We start from the raw sequence: 17,394 nt of genomic DNA, 5'->3' as shown, positions 1-17,394 counted from the left end.
TCCTGATCCACTGTGGTGTGGTGTTAAACACCATAACCTTGGTTTTACCAAGGTTTACAGACAATCCACTATCCTCTACAACATTGTGTGTATAGAGAGAGAGAGAGATATAGATAGATAGAGAGAGAGAGAGAGATTGGTGAAAGAAGAAGGGAATTCTATGAAATTAATGATATGATTTGTTTGCAAGACACAAATGGCATCAAGGGCTTCATAGCCCAATGGATACGACATTGGCCTTCTATGTGGGAGGTTGTGGGTTCAATAACCTACACAGAAATGGAACAGTGGGTATTCACCTTGGTTCTTGCTTGTCGGTTCAAAACATATCTGTTGCCCCAAAAGTTCTATGCGCTCACCACATCAAACGTGTTTGATGTGCTCACCACATCAAACCTGTTGCCGGATGTAGTACAACATTTGAAGCCTAGCAAGCTCATCTTAAAGTGGACTTTGGAGCTTCAAGAGTATGAATTTGAGTTTAAAGTGGATCATTCTGTTAAAGCTCACATGGCGGACATAGTGGTACACAAGGGAAGGGAGCTTCCATCTTACCCAAGGGTTGACAAGGATGATCATGAAGAGGAAGCAGATATTACAGATGCGTATACAATGATGTTTGATGGTGCGTACAGGAAAGTTCTTCAAAAGGCAAGTGGTGGGGTAGTCATTAAGAACCCAAAAGGCGATGTAATCTTTTCTAGAGCTTACGATCTTGATGAAGCTGAAAGTAATAATGAGGCAGAGTATCTCACGCTTTTCTTTGGGTTGAAGCAATGTGTTGAGTTTGGATTGAAGAGGATCATTGCAAAAGGGGATGCGTTTCTAGTCATGAATCAGTTGCTTGGTTTATGGAATGTTAAGAAAGGCAGTTTGAAGAAGTGGTTCTATGGCATCAAGAAGCTTTTGCATATGTTTGAGAAGATACAATTTAAGCATGTTCCTCGTGAGCAGAATAAAGAAGCTGTTGATTTGGCTAGGGACAAGTTGGATGCCTTGGTAGCTCCTTTAAAGGTCAAGGAAGCCTTGTATGCAGGAAGGGAATCATTGCAAGATGTAGAAATATTTCTTGGTAAAGGGCAATGTCCAGAGGGCATGTCAAAGGTTCGGTGTAAGAATAGTTGCAAAAGCAAGAAATTACACAAAGGTAGATGAGGATCTCATGCTTTATGGCAAAGATATCATTTTGAGAAAAGTGCCGTACAAAGAAGAGATAGGCTTGGTTTTGGAGCACTACCATGAAGCAACATGCCACCAAGGCAAGGATCAGGTTGTCTTTCATATTTTGAGAGTAGGTTATTGTTGGCCCCCTATGATGAGAGATGCTTATTTTTGGTGCAAGTCATGCCATGAATGCCAAGTGTTTGCAAATCGAAAGCTTTTGGATGAGCCTCAAAAAGTTATAATGTCTTTTGATGCATTTGCAAAATGGAGCGTGGATATTGTAGGTCCAATGCCAAGAACCAACAATGAAAAAAGGTATATCCTTGTGGCCATGGACTATTTGAAAAAATGGGTGGAGGCAAGAGTGGTAAAAGATGTAACAACGGAAAGTTGTATGAACAGGTGTGTTGTAGGTTTGGAGCTCCTATGGTTATCATTTCTGATCGTGGACCAAGGTTTAGGGGAAAACTTGTTGCTAATCTCATGGAAAAATTGAAAATCCAGCATAGGCATTCTTCTCCTTACTACCTGCAATGCAATGGGCTGGTTGAAAACTACAATGGTCAAATTGTGAAGATGCTATCAAAGTATGCCAGAGAGCATCCTAAAGAGTGGGACTTGGACTTGGAAAAGTGTTTGTGGGCTTATAGAACTGTGTATAGAGTGTCGACACAGTTTATACCATATGATCTTGTTTATGGAAAGAAAAATCTTATTCCCATACAACTGTAGTTGAATGCCTTGAATTTGTTGTGCTGAATGCAAGGTTCACATAATGACAAGTTGCAGGAAAGAATTCTTTCTCTAGAGTTGTTGCGAATGAATAGATAGAAAGCCAGTGATTATTATCTTCAACAAGCACAAACAAGGATGGAAAAAATGAATAAGATTATGCAAGAGAAAGAGATTAAAGAGGGAGATCTAGTGATGAGTATGATTCTCGCTTGGATTTTACTTTTCAAAAGACATTGAGGGACAAATGGTTGGGTCCATACAGAGTGAAACATGTATTTTCTAATGGCACATATGAGTTGGAAATTTTTTTTAGGGGAACGTTTGTGCTATAGAATAAATGGTTATATATTGAAGAAATATTTTGCGAGGGTTGTGGTTCCAGATGTATATAGTCTCTTGGTTGAGCATAAATGCTCTACCTAGAGGGTGGACAATGATGATAGACCGCTTTTGGCGTGTACAAAGTAGCGTGTACATGCATGGATATATGTATAAAGGGATGAAAATACATGCATTTGGGAGCTTTGCAAAGTGGTTTCAAGTTTTAAAAAAAGATGCGACGATGTGTACAAACTGTAAATAGTCATGCTTGTGTGCCGACAGTCAAACACACGTACATGCATGGACAGGGTATCGGGGCTTGGATATGGTTCTTGGTGGCTTCTTTTGGCTCTAGAGAATTTTTTTGATCTTTTTAGAATGTGAATAATGCAAGTGGGAAGTGTGGGCACTCTCATTCCACCCGAGAAGTTTGGCACATGCCATAACTATCTATTTACGCTGCATGATCTGTGGTGATGCGTGCACCTCCCTAGAAGTGGTCAAAAATTGAATGTGGGGATGTGAAAAAAGGCTTTGGGTATCAAGGATCAAGGGTACAAAATTTGGTGAATTTTGGAGTCCGTTTAAGGTTTTCTTGCGAAAAAATGCATGCCGGGGTCAAAATTGGCCAAAACTGGGCCAAAAAAGGTCAAGAATGGTCAAAAAAGGTGTGAAAAGGCTTCAAATTTCCACAACAGTCACAGTGGAATGAGTGCTCAAGCTGAAGGAAAAAATTTGAAGTGAATACTCAACACTTTCACCTCTCTGTGTGTGGGAGAAAGCAGGGTTACTACAGGTGGTCTAGTGCAGCCCGGTCGCGTTGGCGTCCTGTTTTCGAGTGTGTGGAGGAGTGAATGAGATCTTTCTCTCTTCAATTTTGCACTTGAGGAGTCTACAAAATCTCTGAGGTTTCCATGGATGTGTGTTTTCAAGAAATTGAGGGAAGAAGGTGCGGCTTTCTGCAAGACTATGTGACCCTGTATTGGTGCCATTAGGGTTGGCACTACTCCAAAGAGTCCAACAGAGTGGAGTTTGGTGAAGGATTTTCAATGGTTTAAGAGAGGCCTTTTGTGGCTGGAGTTTTATCTTGGGAATTCCATTCATGCGGCAAGTACAACTCATTCAAGATTGGGAAAACAATTATTTGTACTTAAAGCAAGTGGGATCAATCACAAAGGTTAATTTGAAAGATCACACTTATAGAGATGTAATGAAAACACCCATGATTCAAGAATTTGACTCATTCTCTTTAGCTGAATCAAAGCTTACATCTTGGTTAAACAAAGACACACCTATTTGGATGTGTGGAGCTTCAAAAAATCGGAGTTTAAAACAATAAGAATGTATCTTAGAAAGGATTTCACAGATGAAGCATATATACCTGAACTCTTTCAAGAGCATTTGTTTGAGCCAATTGAATGGAATCAAATTTTGGCAACAATGGATGTGTGTCTGAATACGTCTATGCCTACTCAATTTTGCACTGAGGATTGTTATGACATAATTCCTATGCAAATGGTCTCAACCATTCAAATTGAAGATGAAGTTTAGGAACCCAAGGACTCACTAAAAGCTCAACAAATCTTTTCAGACCTTTATTATGATGCTACTGATGAGTTTGAAGAACATTCATCTACATATGATGATTCTAGATCAGAAAAAGAACATGTGAGAGCCCAACTACTCCTAAAAGGAGGAGAGGAAAATCTTTTTTACTTCTCAAATAAAAAACCAAGAAGATAGAAATTCTATAGAAGGAAAAGAGAAACAAAAAACTTGAAATCTAGACCTATGCCATCAATTTCTAGCAGAACACAGTTTTTGATGCAGATAGATGCACATGATTGTGTCAAATACAAAATCATAGGTATATATCTTTCAAACAACCAACAAGGTACATCAAAAACACCAAGGAAAATGAAAAAGGAAACTCAATCAAAACCTAAGCACCAGGATGATGAATCATCCATGTCACATGTTGAACAAAAGAAAAACTATTAAGAGTTGAAGAAAACTCTAAAGGAGGTGTATACCACTGAAATGTAAACAATCGAGGAAGAGAATAAAGATGGAATGAGTGTTCCATCCCATTTTTAAAAAAAACTCTCCAAGACCAAAGATCATAATGGAACAACCTGTAAGGGAACTAAAAAAGCATGGTGAGTCATATGAGTGACCTGAAAATGCAAAGAAAATAAATTTAGCTGAACTAAGAGAAGAGCCCACACCTGCCTACATTGCGAACAACTTGACTGAAGAAGAAGAAGAGATTTTGCTAAGCTTACTGAAAGAATACTGAGATATCTTTGCTTGGTCTTATAAAGATCTCAAGGGTGTTGATCCAAAAATTTATCAACATACCATACCTATGAGAGATGATGTAAAACCAAGTAGACAACGTCCACATAATTATAATGAAACACTTACCGAAAAGATCAAAGAAGAGATAGAGAAGCTCAAGGAAGCCAAATTCATTTATGATATTGAACACATAGATTGGGTGTCTCCAATTGTGGTGGTACCCAAGAAAAATAGAAAATTAGGTGTATGTGTCAATCTCAAAAAAGTGAATGCAGCCACCATTAGAGATAACTACCCTCTTCCAATCATCAAGCCTATTTTAGAACGAGTTACAGGAAAAGAAGCTTACAACTTTTTAGACGGATTTTCAGTGTACAATAAACTTTTGGTTGATCCAAAAGATCAGCATAAAACTGCCTTTGCAACTGAATGGGGTATTTTTGCCTATAAGGTTATGCCTTTTGGGTTAACTAATGCTCCTGCCACCTTTCAAAGATTGATGAGCCATGCCTTCAAAGAATACCTTAGAAATTTGTTGGAAGTATATATGGATGATTTATGTGTACATGATTCATCAATCCAGGTTGATCATTTTGAACATCTCAAAAGGGTCTTCGAAGAATGTAGACTTTATAGGATTTACTTAAATCCTAAAAAGTGCACATTTATGGCCAGACAAGAAAAAATTCTTGGACATATAGTGTCTAGAAACGGCATAGCAACTGATATGGATAAAAATCATGCTATTGTTGAATTGCCAAGACCGAAAACAGTCGAAGGGGTTCAAGTTTTCATGGAACATTGTGGATATTATAGACGATTTATTTATATGTATGCTATAATCGCAAAACCCATGTATGGACTGATTACACTCTTTGTATGGATTGATGAGTGTGAAGAATACTTCAGCCCCAATATTGAAAGCACGAGCTTGGAATAAGATATTCCATGTACATGTTGACGCTTCCAATTTTGCCATTGGGTGTATATTAGCTCAACCAGGGGACGGAAATATTGATTTTTCTATTTCCTATGCTAGTAGACAGCTGAATGTGGTGGAGAAAAACTATACAACCACCAAAAGAGAAGGATTAGGGATGATCTATGCCGTAAAAAAGTATAGATATTACGTATTAGCCAACAAATTTGTGTTCTTTGTAGACCACCAAGCTTTATTGTACTTGGTCAAGAAGCCATGCAACACACGGAGAATAGTGAGATGGTTCATCATTCTTTTGGAATTTGATTTCACTGTAGTTGTAAAGAAGGGCACCACACACCAAAGAGCAAATCATTTATCAAGGATTGTTTCAAGAGAACCACCAAAAGGGGTAGACGATGATCTACCAAATGCATATCTGTTCTCTGTGGAAATGATACCCCGTTGGTAAAAAAATATGGTTTCATTGATGACCACAAATCAAGTGGGTTCTCAAATACCACTTCTTATTACATAAGGATTAATTGGGCAATCGGCTATGTATCAATTATTAGTTGTAAGGTTGTACAAAAGAAATCGAGATAGAATATTGCTTTTGTGTATTAATCCTAAGGAGAAAACCCAATATCTAAGTCAAGCTCACATTACCATAGTAGGACTTCACTTTGCGGAAGACCAAATTATACAACGGATCTTGAGACTTGGAGTATTTTGGCCAACTATGAGAAGCGATGTTCACTCATCTGTGAGATTGTCTTCAATGCCAAAAACAAACACCCATACCTCATGTGAAATTATTTCAAATATCACTCATTCATAAGTGGAGTAACTATCTAGTTACTTACTTATCAAGCAGAACAATTCCAAAGGATATGAGTAAACGTTGCCAAAGAGCTATTGAAACTGAAGCAAGAGACTATGCTCTTATTGAAACCCAATTGTATTGGAGAGGAATGGATCAACATTTGCGTCTTTGTGCAAATAAAGATGAATATACACCCACACTAGGACAAGCATATGCTGGATTAGCTAGAGGTCACTTTTCTAGCGAAACCACCACTAGAGAAATTTTAATGGCAGGCATATGGTGGACAACACTTTTTGCAGATGCCAAAGAATATGTCCAAAGGTGTGATGCATGTCAACGAGCAAAAATTCCAATCAGGGTAGATAGCATGCCTTTAAGACCAATGATGGAGGCTAGAGCTTTTGCAAAATGGGACATAGATTTTGTCGAACCAATACAACCACCTGCTTATAGAACTGAAGCTCAATATATCATTGTAGCTACAGACTATTTGACCAAATGAACAGAGGCTAAGGAAACCAGGAAGAATGATGCTAGAACCGTAGCCGTATTCTTGTATGAGAATGTATTCACAAGATATAGACTTCTGATAGAAATTGACAGTGACAGGGGAACTCATTTCCTCAATGAGACAATTGAGTATTTGCTAAATGAATTTATGGTCATCCATAACAAATCCACTCCATATCATCCACAAGAAAATGGACAATATGAGCACACAAATAAAATTCTTAGCTTGGTATTAACTAAAGTGGTTAGTTTAGGACGAACTGATTGGGAAAGGAATCTACATGTTGCTCTATGGGCTTATAGAGTTTCATTCAAGAAAGCTTTGAATGCTACACCCTTTAATCTTGTTTATGGTCGTGATGCCATACTATTGATATAATTTCTATTGTCGACACTAAGGGTGGCTAAAGATGTTGAGTGGACCGAGCATGAATTGTTAGAGAGGCTTGAAGATTTAGAAAAGCTTGATGAGCAAAGGCTAAGAGCTGTAGCTCACATCTATGCACAAAAATGGAAGCAAAAACAATTTTTTGACTCACATTTAGTCACAAAAATCTTCAAAAAGGGGGACCTAGTTTTAGTTTATTCCCTTAAGCAACACGTTCCCAAGTTCAAGAAAAAGGGAAATGGACCGTTTATCATTGAAGATGTATCCCCAAGTGGAGCAGTTAAATTGTCCACTCTAGATGGTGAACCAATGGCTAACAAGATTAGTGGATGCCGCTTAAAGAAGTACCATTTGCCACTAACAAATGATTTGATAGAAAAAATGCATGTAGCAAAGCAGAGAAAGATTAAACGATAGCATGTTATTGATGAATCTCAAGAGGAACCTCGACTTTGAATACTCAAGAGGAAAGCTACTTTCAGAACTCAACAAACACCTATTTCCATCAACACTTTGGAACTAGATGAAAGACTATGGGAATCACAGAGTGATGCAGTGTCAAAGGATGGTCAATGGTTGGATGGAATTGACCTTCGCATCACAGTACAACTGAACAATCATAGAACAAATGCATTAGTAGATACTGGAGCTCAAATGAATGCAATTAGTTATTCCACTTACAAGATATCTACGAATCAGTCTTTACCATCGAGAATATCCACTATCAAAGGATTCAACAAAAAACAACATCGGCATTGGGAGTAGTCAACTTGAATGTGATAGTAGATGTATTCACATGTTCACATCAATTTGTATGCATATCATATGAATATATAAATAAAATGATGATTCTTGGAATCTCATGGATGCGGACATACAAGGCAGTACCAGATTGGGACACCAATCAACTCAAACTATCACTTAAAGTCCAAGGATATGCATTTCCATTTCATTTGTGGTGCATCAATAGATTGAAGCTTACCGGGGTATCGAACTCGTTCAGCTTTAATATGTTGACATGTTAAATATCTTGTAGCATAGTTCAACACATCACACTTTAGTCTTGGTTCTCATAGTAGAGTAAGTCTTAATGTATCCTGGGTGTCCTGCTATAGGTATATCATGAGCTTACTGTAGTATTTGAAGTTTGATCCCACCTTGATTTGGGATACAAAGATGGTTACTGAAGTAAAGATCATTGCCTTCAATGTGTAAGCCTTTGATTTGCCTCTCTTTCTTCTCCGTATGATTATTTAAGTTCATCAAGTACTGGATTTCTATGTAATACATGTCATGAGACATACCTTCTTGAATGAGGTCAATTAAGGAGATAGTAGAGGTTGTGACAACCGCTACAATACTCTTTCTGCTTAAGGCATCGGCCACAAGATTTTCTTTCCCAGGTTTATATTCTATTCCAAAATCATAATCGCACAACAAATCCATCTATATTCGTTGCCGCATATTAAGGTCAGATTGGGTGTAGATCCACTTCAGGCTTTTATGGTCGGTATGTAGTTCAAAACTCCTTCCAAGAAGATAATGTCACCATACTTTAAGAGCATGAACAATGGCCGATAATTTCAAGTCATGTGTAGGATGATTTAACTCATGTGTACGTAACTTACAAAATTCATAAGCTATTGGTTTTCCTTCTTGAGATAGAACGCCACTGATTGCTTGTCCACTTGCATCATAGTGAGCACAGTGAATGTCTTTGAGAAGTCCAAAATTTGTAGTATTGGAGCATTCACCAAAGCTTCTTGAGTTTCTCAAAACTAGCTTGAGCACGTTCATTCCAAGTAAACACTTTAGCCTTCTTAAGTGTATTAGTCAATAGAGATGTAATTTTAGCGTAGCCCTGGATAAATGTACGATACCATCCTATCAAACCAAGTAAGTCACGTGCTTCTCTTATTGATTTCAGTGTAGGCCAAGCTATAACAATTTTGATCTTAGTTGGATCAGTAGGAACACCATCCTTGGATACAATAAATCCCAATTATTCCACCTTGTCAGTGAAGAAGGTGCATTTACTTCACTTAGCATAAAGTTGGTTTTGACGGAGAAGTTCAAGTACTCATCACACATGTTGTTCGTGTTATCCTCTGTTTCTTGAGTAAACCAACATATCATCAAAGAAGACAAGAACAAAATCATCAAGATGCTCTCGAAACACATCGATCATGAGACAATTAAAAGTTGCAGGAGCATTTTTGTAAGTCCAAAAGGCATAACTGTAAATTCATAATGTCCAAGACAAGTTGTCTTTGGTATGTTCTCCTCCTTGATTCCTATTTGGTAACACCCTGACTTAAGATCAATTTTTTTGAAGATAGAAGCTCCATGTAATCGGTCAAGCAACTCAACAATCCTTGGTATTGGGTACTTATTCTTGACCGTTACCTGATTCAATCCACGATAATCAATACAAAGATGTAGAGTACCATCCTTCTTTTGATTAAAGAGAATAGGAGTACTCCATCGAGAAACGCTGGGTCAAATGAAGCTTTGTTCAAGAAGTTGAGTTAGTTTCTCCTTGAGTTTTGTAGATTCAGGTACCGATATTTTGTATGGTCTAGGGGCAACTGGTTGAGCTCTTGGAGTGAGCTCTATTGTATGATCAACATCATGCTTGGGTGGTAATTGTGAAAGTTCTTTGAAAAATACATCATCAAATTGTGTTATCCATTCGGGTTTAGGTGAATCTAGCTTCTTCTCCTTAGAGTTATTAAGCTTTACTGCATAAATCCTTTCATTCTTCCTATGACCCTTCACATCAAAGGGAAGCAATGGTGTGGAGCATTGCAATTGGGGGAATGTGCAAGATTTAGGCACCTCAGTTGGCCAAGCAAGCCTTAGTCAAATCAGACATCCAAGAAAATAGCGTTGGGAAAAGTTGGCTAGCAGTAGGAGAACTAGATGGCATCACTGGGAAGTTCCATGGAGATTAAAGGCAATTGAAGCTCGCGAGGTGCCAAGCAAAGGGGCAAGGCAGGATCGAGCAAGCAAAAGCAGCACTACGTACTTGCAGGGAATCGAACTTGCAAGAAGGGGAAATTTGAAAGTCATCTGTGTAGTAGGGAAATAGTTCACTAGTCTAAATTTAGGCTTTCTCCATTTTCCTATGACTGTAACCCTAGAGTTCTGATCATTTTTTAAAGTCAATGAAGTGTCTTTACAATGCATGTAAGCATCATTAGCCTTAAGTCAATCCATTCCTAGGATTCCATCATAGATCCCTATGGGTAAGACTTTGAAGTTTGCAAAAGTATTGTGACCATCCAAAACAAAATTCAAGTTACCCACTGAAGTAGAAGATTTAACCTTCCTACCCATAGCTAATTGCACTGTAAGGTCTATATCAGGTTGTTCAGGAAAAATGAGGTTTCTGATGCACCTAGGAGATATGAAAGAATGTGTACCCCCTGAATCAATCAATAAGGTAAAATGGTTACCTTGATACTCCGTTGGGGTTTGAATTACTAAAAATTATTCATTCACTCCTTGATGTTCAATTGCAACATGAACATGCGCATTTTCTTAATTTCCTTCGCCTCTAGCATCTGGAGCTTTGTTAACTTGAGGTCTTCCTTGAGGCCTTTGATTTGCTCCTCCTCCTGGAGAGGTTGACGACGGTTAACATTTCCATTGTTGTTATTGGTGGTAGGCTCTCCATCCCGGGATAAAGGTGGATTGCCTGGTCTAAAGGTCCCTTGGTTTTGGGGTTGTATCTGACTTTGGTTAAAGTTCTGTTGATTGAAGTTACTTTGAATTGTAGACTGTCTAGGTCTAAATTTCCAAGATTCTGATTTGGGTGGAAGTTCCTAAGTTCATAATTGTCCACCAATCTTGTGAAGCTTGAATTGTTAAATGGACAATCTTTGGACTAATGGTCAATATCAAAACAAGTGTAACATGAATGATCTCGTCTGGCATTCATACGTAATAAGCTCTCTCTTCTTTGTTGTGGATTTCCAAACCTTTGTTCCTCCTCAGGATGAGGCCTTCTGATTTCACGAATATGAGTAGGTTCTGGTTTCCTCTTTTTGATATTTGATAACTCTAGCTCAATGGGTTTTTAATTATCAAGGACATCTACAAAATTGGTAAGACAAAGACCCTAGAGTCTAGTCTTCATAGGATTATGTAACCCTGACACAAATCGAGCTAGGCTTGACCTCTTGAGTCATTCATGTTGGAGTATACTTGACAAGGGTCAAGAAATGTTGATAGTATGATTCCAGATCTCTGGTTTCTTGAGTATAATCAAGAAACTCATTCATACGGTCTAAATGATAAACCTTGTTATGATAGTTCTTCTTGAGTTAGGTTTTACAATAATCCCAAGTTGTTGCATTAGGATCAACATTGTTTTGTGTGCAATGGTCTCTCCACCAATGCTTGGCTATTTTCTCTAGTTTGAACTTAGTGATGATAGCTTTGTTTATTGCAAATGAATGAGCCAAATCAAAATAGTCATCCATACGCTCAATCCAATCTTCAAGAACTTTGTCTATATCTTTGCCTTCCCCGCTAAAAGTTTCCAAGTTGAGACATGCGAAGCATAGCATTGATGTCTCTATCAATGATGGTGTGTTGAGGAGCAATAGGTGCATTTGCATTAGCAGCCGCATTCCTCTGGGAGGCATGGTAACTCACTGCACCATATCAACCAAGGTCACTCTTAGTACAATATTCTAATCCGCTCAAAGTCCTTTAAGCGAAATAAAATATACGGTTGAAGAATAGGAGAAAGAATAATGAATAAATTAATCGAATTTTTATATCACAAAACTTTTGGGTTCCAAAAGTATACAAAGTGTCTTGAAATTTTCTAATAAATCCTAGTAGCTCTAACATAATGCACCCAGTAGTAGCCATTGTGACATCCTTCCACCAATGGAGCATAGTTATCCCATTCTTTGAGTATATCGGATGAGTGATCCCAATAATCTTTTTTGATCTTTGGCTGAAACATTTCTTTATTAGCGTGTAAATCATACCATTGTTGGGTAAGAGATCAGTTAGTTACAGGTACTCCCATTTTGCTGTGAACTATTGCCTTCTTATAACTGAAGTAGTCATCAAAGAAAGAAGATTCTTTTGGAAACACATCCGATGTGTCCCACCCATCAGAGCTATGTATATTCGCGCAATCTGCAAGGCATTGGGGTCTATTATAGGCATTGTATAAAACTTTTACGTGGCGAGGATTGTGGATTAGGGACTTTCCAAACAAATCAAAGAACAACTCCCAAGGTACTGGGCTAAAGGAATTGACGGCCTGGCATTGGACATGCCAATGTTGAAACATCCCATAGAAATTACCAAGGGAAGTATGTTCCTAGCTATCCATGTTTCCTGTGTTGGTCTCAAGGTAAGTTCATAAGAGTTTATGTACAACACTTGGTTAGTGACAATGATCTCCTTTCCTAACTAGGATTGAATCCGTTCGATACTTTCAATGGGTGACGGTTTATGTTCAGGTGGTCTAAACTTGGGGTTTCTTGCAACATAATGGTACCAAGCTTGAAATGTATTAGGTACAATACAATCCGTAGACAATACCCTTTTCTTCTCTTTCCCATTATGTGTGGTAGTGACGAACCGTTGCACTTCCACTCGACAAGAGAGTATGTTCGTCCATATCTCTTGAGGTAAGATGTCAGTCATCTACACACACACCCCATCACTCAAGTTAGTTAAAATGATAAAACCAAGATCCAAAATCAAATAATATGACTTCAAAACAATATAAATCATATCAAAATCAAAATATTATAACCGTAGAAAACCAAAAAGATACATAGTGTCTTTAGAAAGATACATGAATATGAAAAGGCCCTATGAACCAATTCTTGGTTCCTACAACCGAGGTTCTACCCCTATATTTGTTCACATTTCAAGTTTCAAATTTTAGAACTTCAACCTGTACACTAAAATTCACGTCTTTCTTTTCATACCATTATCCTCCTCGTGATACATGCGTGTGCGGTATTGCAATAAAGTAGTTTACATGAGCATGTTGTTCATTTATATCATCCCTATAGACACATATACAAAAAACAACTTTTTGCCATTTTCGGGAGCATACATGGCATGCAAATGAAAGTGTTTGACCTGAAACCAATGCATTAAGCTCAGATCCATAATATAGAGTAACACCCTATCACATCACTTTACCCATATGATACTCACACAACAAACGGTAACACGAAAAGAAAGCCACCTTATTCATATCTGCCTATGCGGTTCGGGTTGACTAACCATATACCCTTACATGAGTTTATGGACATCTTATAACTGAAATCAACTCACAAAAATAAACCATAAATCATACATAAGCGGCTCGGTTCACTCACGATGTCATATGGTACTCCCCCTTGATAGCACCCCTACACATGTAGGTAAAACCGGTTATGGAATGATTAATAACTTGCATACCTAAGGTGATAACGGAGGCCTATAAAACATTTGTCATTAGGTTTAATTCAGATTTTCAATTTTCTAAGTGGGTTTTCCCATTCAGTGAATCTATATAGTGGTTCTCCAAGGAGCCTGGGGTCCAAAATTTTGACCGTGCAGTGGACAACAAGCTGTTTTTTTACCATATCTCTTAGCTCGTATGTGATTTCCACATGATACCTTAGAGAGAAAATATTATAAATGATGTATTTTTTCTCGTTTGAAGGGTTTGGGCTAATTCATAATGGTTTGTGAATTATGACCAAAACAATGTTCTTACAGCTTCTACGATGTGAAACAAAAAGCGCTTTTTATACACGCACGTGATCATAAACACATCGTGTACATAAATCAGTATGTTAAACGTGATGAAATAATCATGGGGTAACTTTATACATACTCGGAAAAAATCCATACACACACTCTGCTAGGAAATATGACGTAGCTAAATAGATATTTGAGTAGCTTACTTAATGGAAAGAGACATTTTTTTACACATGAGAGATTATAGAGGAGAGAGAGAGAGAGAGAGAGAGAGAGAGAGAGAGAGATAGAGAGAGAGAGAGAGAGAGAGAGAGCACAATATACGTGGTTCACCCAATGTGGGCTACATCCACAGGAAAGCAGCCACTCAATGGCTTTAGTACTTCAAACAAGAAGTAGGTTACAAAGGGATTATATCCTTAACAGAGCTCCCGCCTCTTACATGATTCTCACCACCTCACACCCACCTTGTTGCATCAACTTCACACTCAAAAATGTGTGTAGAAATGGCCTCCTTAGAGGCAGCCGTGTGTAGCCGCCCTTGTGTAGACAAGTCCAAATTGGACTCTCCAATCAGCCCATGTGTGGCCACCCTTGAGAAGACAAGTCCGCCTTTGAAATTGGCCACCGGCCATTGAATTCAGCCACCGGCCACCGACCTTTGACTTTTGACCACCGGCCATCGGCCATTGAATTCAGCCACCGGCCACCGACCTTTGACTTTTGACCACCGGCCATCGGCCATTGACTACTAGTGGCCACCGGCCAATTGGCCAAACAACCGACCTTTTTTCGACCACTTTCCGGCCGTTGGCCACCAATAATATTTTGGCAAAAAGGAAAATTTTGACGAGTAGTTTTTCTTTATGCACGATGGCTTCTCCTCATAATGGTGGAGAGGGGGAATGGGGGAACATACCCGGCACAAACACAAGCGCCTCTCTATAGCTCAGGTTATCCAGAACACCCCTATCCTCTCAGAAAACACCTTCAAAAACACATTGTACACTAGCACACCACCACCTGTTGGGGTTGGAGGCTATGGGGGATGCAGCCTAAGGGCCATGGCGTGGTGCTGAGCACAGCAGAAAACGAGAGAGAGAGAGAGAGCGAGAGAGAGAAATCGACACAGTAAAAATAACGCCTTGTATTAGTATTAAGCCTTGAGATACATATATAGGTTTGGACCTTCCATGCAATTGCCATGCAAAACTGAACTGCAAGTACACTTGTATCTGCATGGCTATAAGAGCCGTTTCCCATGGTTGACAGAAAAGGGCTTGGACCCAACAATCCCCCCCTCAAGCCCGAACTAGACAAGCAACTCATGATACCTCGAGTTTTTGGTATACTCGTCAACCGTGAGTTTTAGGTTTTCTCATAACCAAGGATTTTTGGTTTATCCATAACCTGGTGCTAGATCAGTAACCCCCCCTTGAACAGATAGGGTGTAGGTCAAAACATTATCTACCAAAAGTGGAGTTTTTGGTTCACTGCCAAACCTTGAGTTTCAGGTGTACCCAATAACCTCATGAGAAGTGATAACAACAGGCTGAGAACTGACAAAAAATTGGGAGGTCTTACCATTTATAGATGGCAGTGTCTATATCCCGTACAAAATTTGGACATGGATGTAAGTGACATTTGATAAGCTAAAAACAAGGCTTTTGACAGGAAATATATGATTGTTTTTTACAATAGACAAAAGCATAACAAACCTATGACAACAAAAAGAAATGACAGAGCATGACCTTCGACGAGAACAACTTGATTGAAGAACCTTTGAAGAATACTGCCAGTAGAAAGCCCAAAAACCATTTGAAAGTGACCAGTTCGAACTTGCTTCTTTTGTGACTCCTTTTCTGTGTGACTGCTTCCTTTCCCTTTGTGCCGATTCTTATAGTCATTTTTGGGATGATGATGATGTTGAGGATGCCGCCGGCGATTTTTGCTACTTGTATGCGATGTGCGAGTACATGGTGGATCATAAACATCTGCAGCACAAGTAACATGCTTCTCGGGCCGGTGTCTAAGGCCATAGTTTTCAAAACCACCTCGTAATGCTGATCTTACCTTGGCAAGATCATGATGACAACCTTCAGTTGAAACAGCAAGCTCTGGCAACTCAAGAGGCAAAGAGCCTTTGTTGCCTTTTGCATGTAACGACGAGGAGATCTTTGAAAAATTTCGAGCTTCAAAACTAAAAGCTGCATTTGCCGATCTACTACTCAGCATCGAGGGCATGAATAAGCTCTTAATTAAATCCAAGGGCTCAAAAATAAGATGGATACTTAAAACAGTATGCAAGAAATTGCTTGCAGACAGCAGCGCAGAGTCGACAGCGCCTAACTTGACGAGGTTACACAGGGCTACAGAGTTGAAAATGGGATCATGCCACAGTGTCAAAACTTGCTTTGCATGCCAGGGAGACCTGTTTGATGGCGTTTATGATGAGTCTGTACTTTTGTGGCCACTTTGTACACATATGGAAATACTGATTGTACAGCTGACTCATGATTGCCACTTTAGGGTTGGCAATGTCTTCAAAGGTGTAGTTGCCTTTCTTTTCTATGTACACCTTTACTTCGTCTCTTCTTTTGGTTACACTATCCCCTTTGTTTGAGAGATCTAGTGTAGTTGCCACTACTCTTTCTGTGATTACAATCTCCGTGCCTGGCTTGCCCTGCAGATCCATAACTCTGGCCACTCTATCTTCTTTGATTGTCGTCACAAATTCCCATACTCTTTTTATGTTGATTCTTGCCGGCACAGCTTCAAAAGAATTGTGGAGATCAATCTTCTCCAGATACTCTGCCATCTTGCTTTTGACGAATTCATTGAGCTCCCTCAGTAGCATGGGTAGCTCTATCACATTTCCTTCGGTGTCTTTGAACACGCCTTGGTAGATCTTAAGATCATTGGACTCTAGCAGGTCCTCATGGATCCATGTGCTGGTTGGCTTTAGAGTTCCTTCTGGTATGACGAAGGGCTCCACTTCTTCCAAATAATCCTTTATGGTCATCCTCTTCTTCTTTGCCGGCGACTTTGCATATCAGCTGAGAAACTGAGTTTTAACTATCCAAATGACTTGAAAATTGAAAATAAAACTTAAAAGGAACTTGGGCAACTGTGCATGTGCTCATAGTACAATTTTGGCAAAAATTTATCATCTAGAAATCCTACGCGTAGGATGTCTTTTTCATTAGATTTTGGTGATACTTGGCATGCTGGTGGTCCATGGCCTGTGTAGCATTACTATATGATTGGAATTGGGTTTGGGCATCAAAAAGTGCATTTTTGGGTAGATTCAGGCTTTAGGCTCACAAATTGGGTAGAAAGTCCACAACAGCTAGCAAATGATATCCAAATGGGTTGAAAATTGCTATATGGGCTCCTTGCACCATGGTAATGGCTCCCATGATGTCATTCTTTGCACAAAAGGTCAAAAACATGCTGGAGACATCCTACGTGTAGGATGTTTATTTCATCAAAATG

Source organism: Adiantum capillus-veneris, chromosome 14 (genome assembly GCF_014529385.1).
Source record: "Adiantum capillus-veneris isolate H3 chromosome 14, ASM1452938v2, whole genome shotgun sequence".
NCBI classification, from domain to species: domain Eukaryota; kingdom Viridiplantae; phylum Streptophyta; class Polypodiopsida; order Polypodiales; family Pteridaceae; genus Adiantum; species Adiantum capillus-veneris.
The sequence above is the reverse complement of the archived record's forward strand: the minus strand, read 5'-3'. Positions refer to the sequence as shown.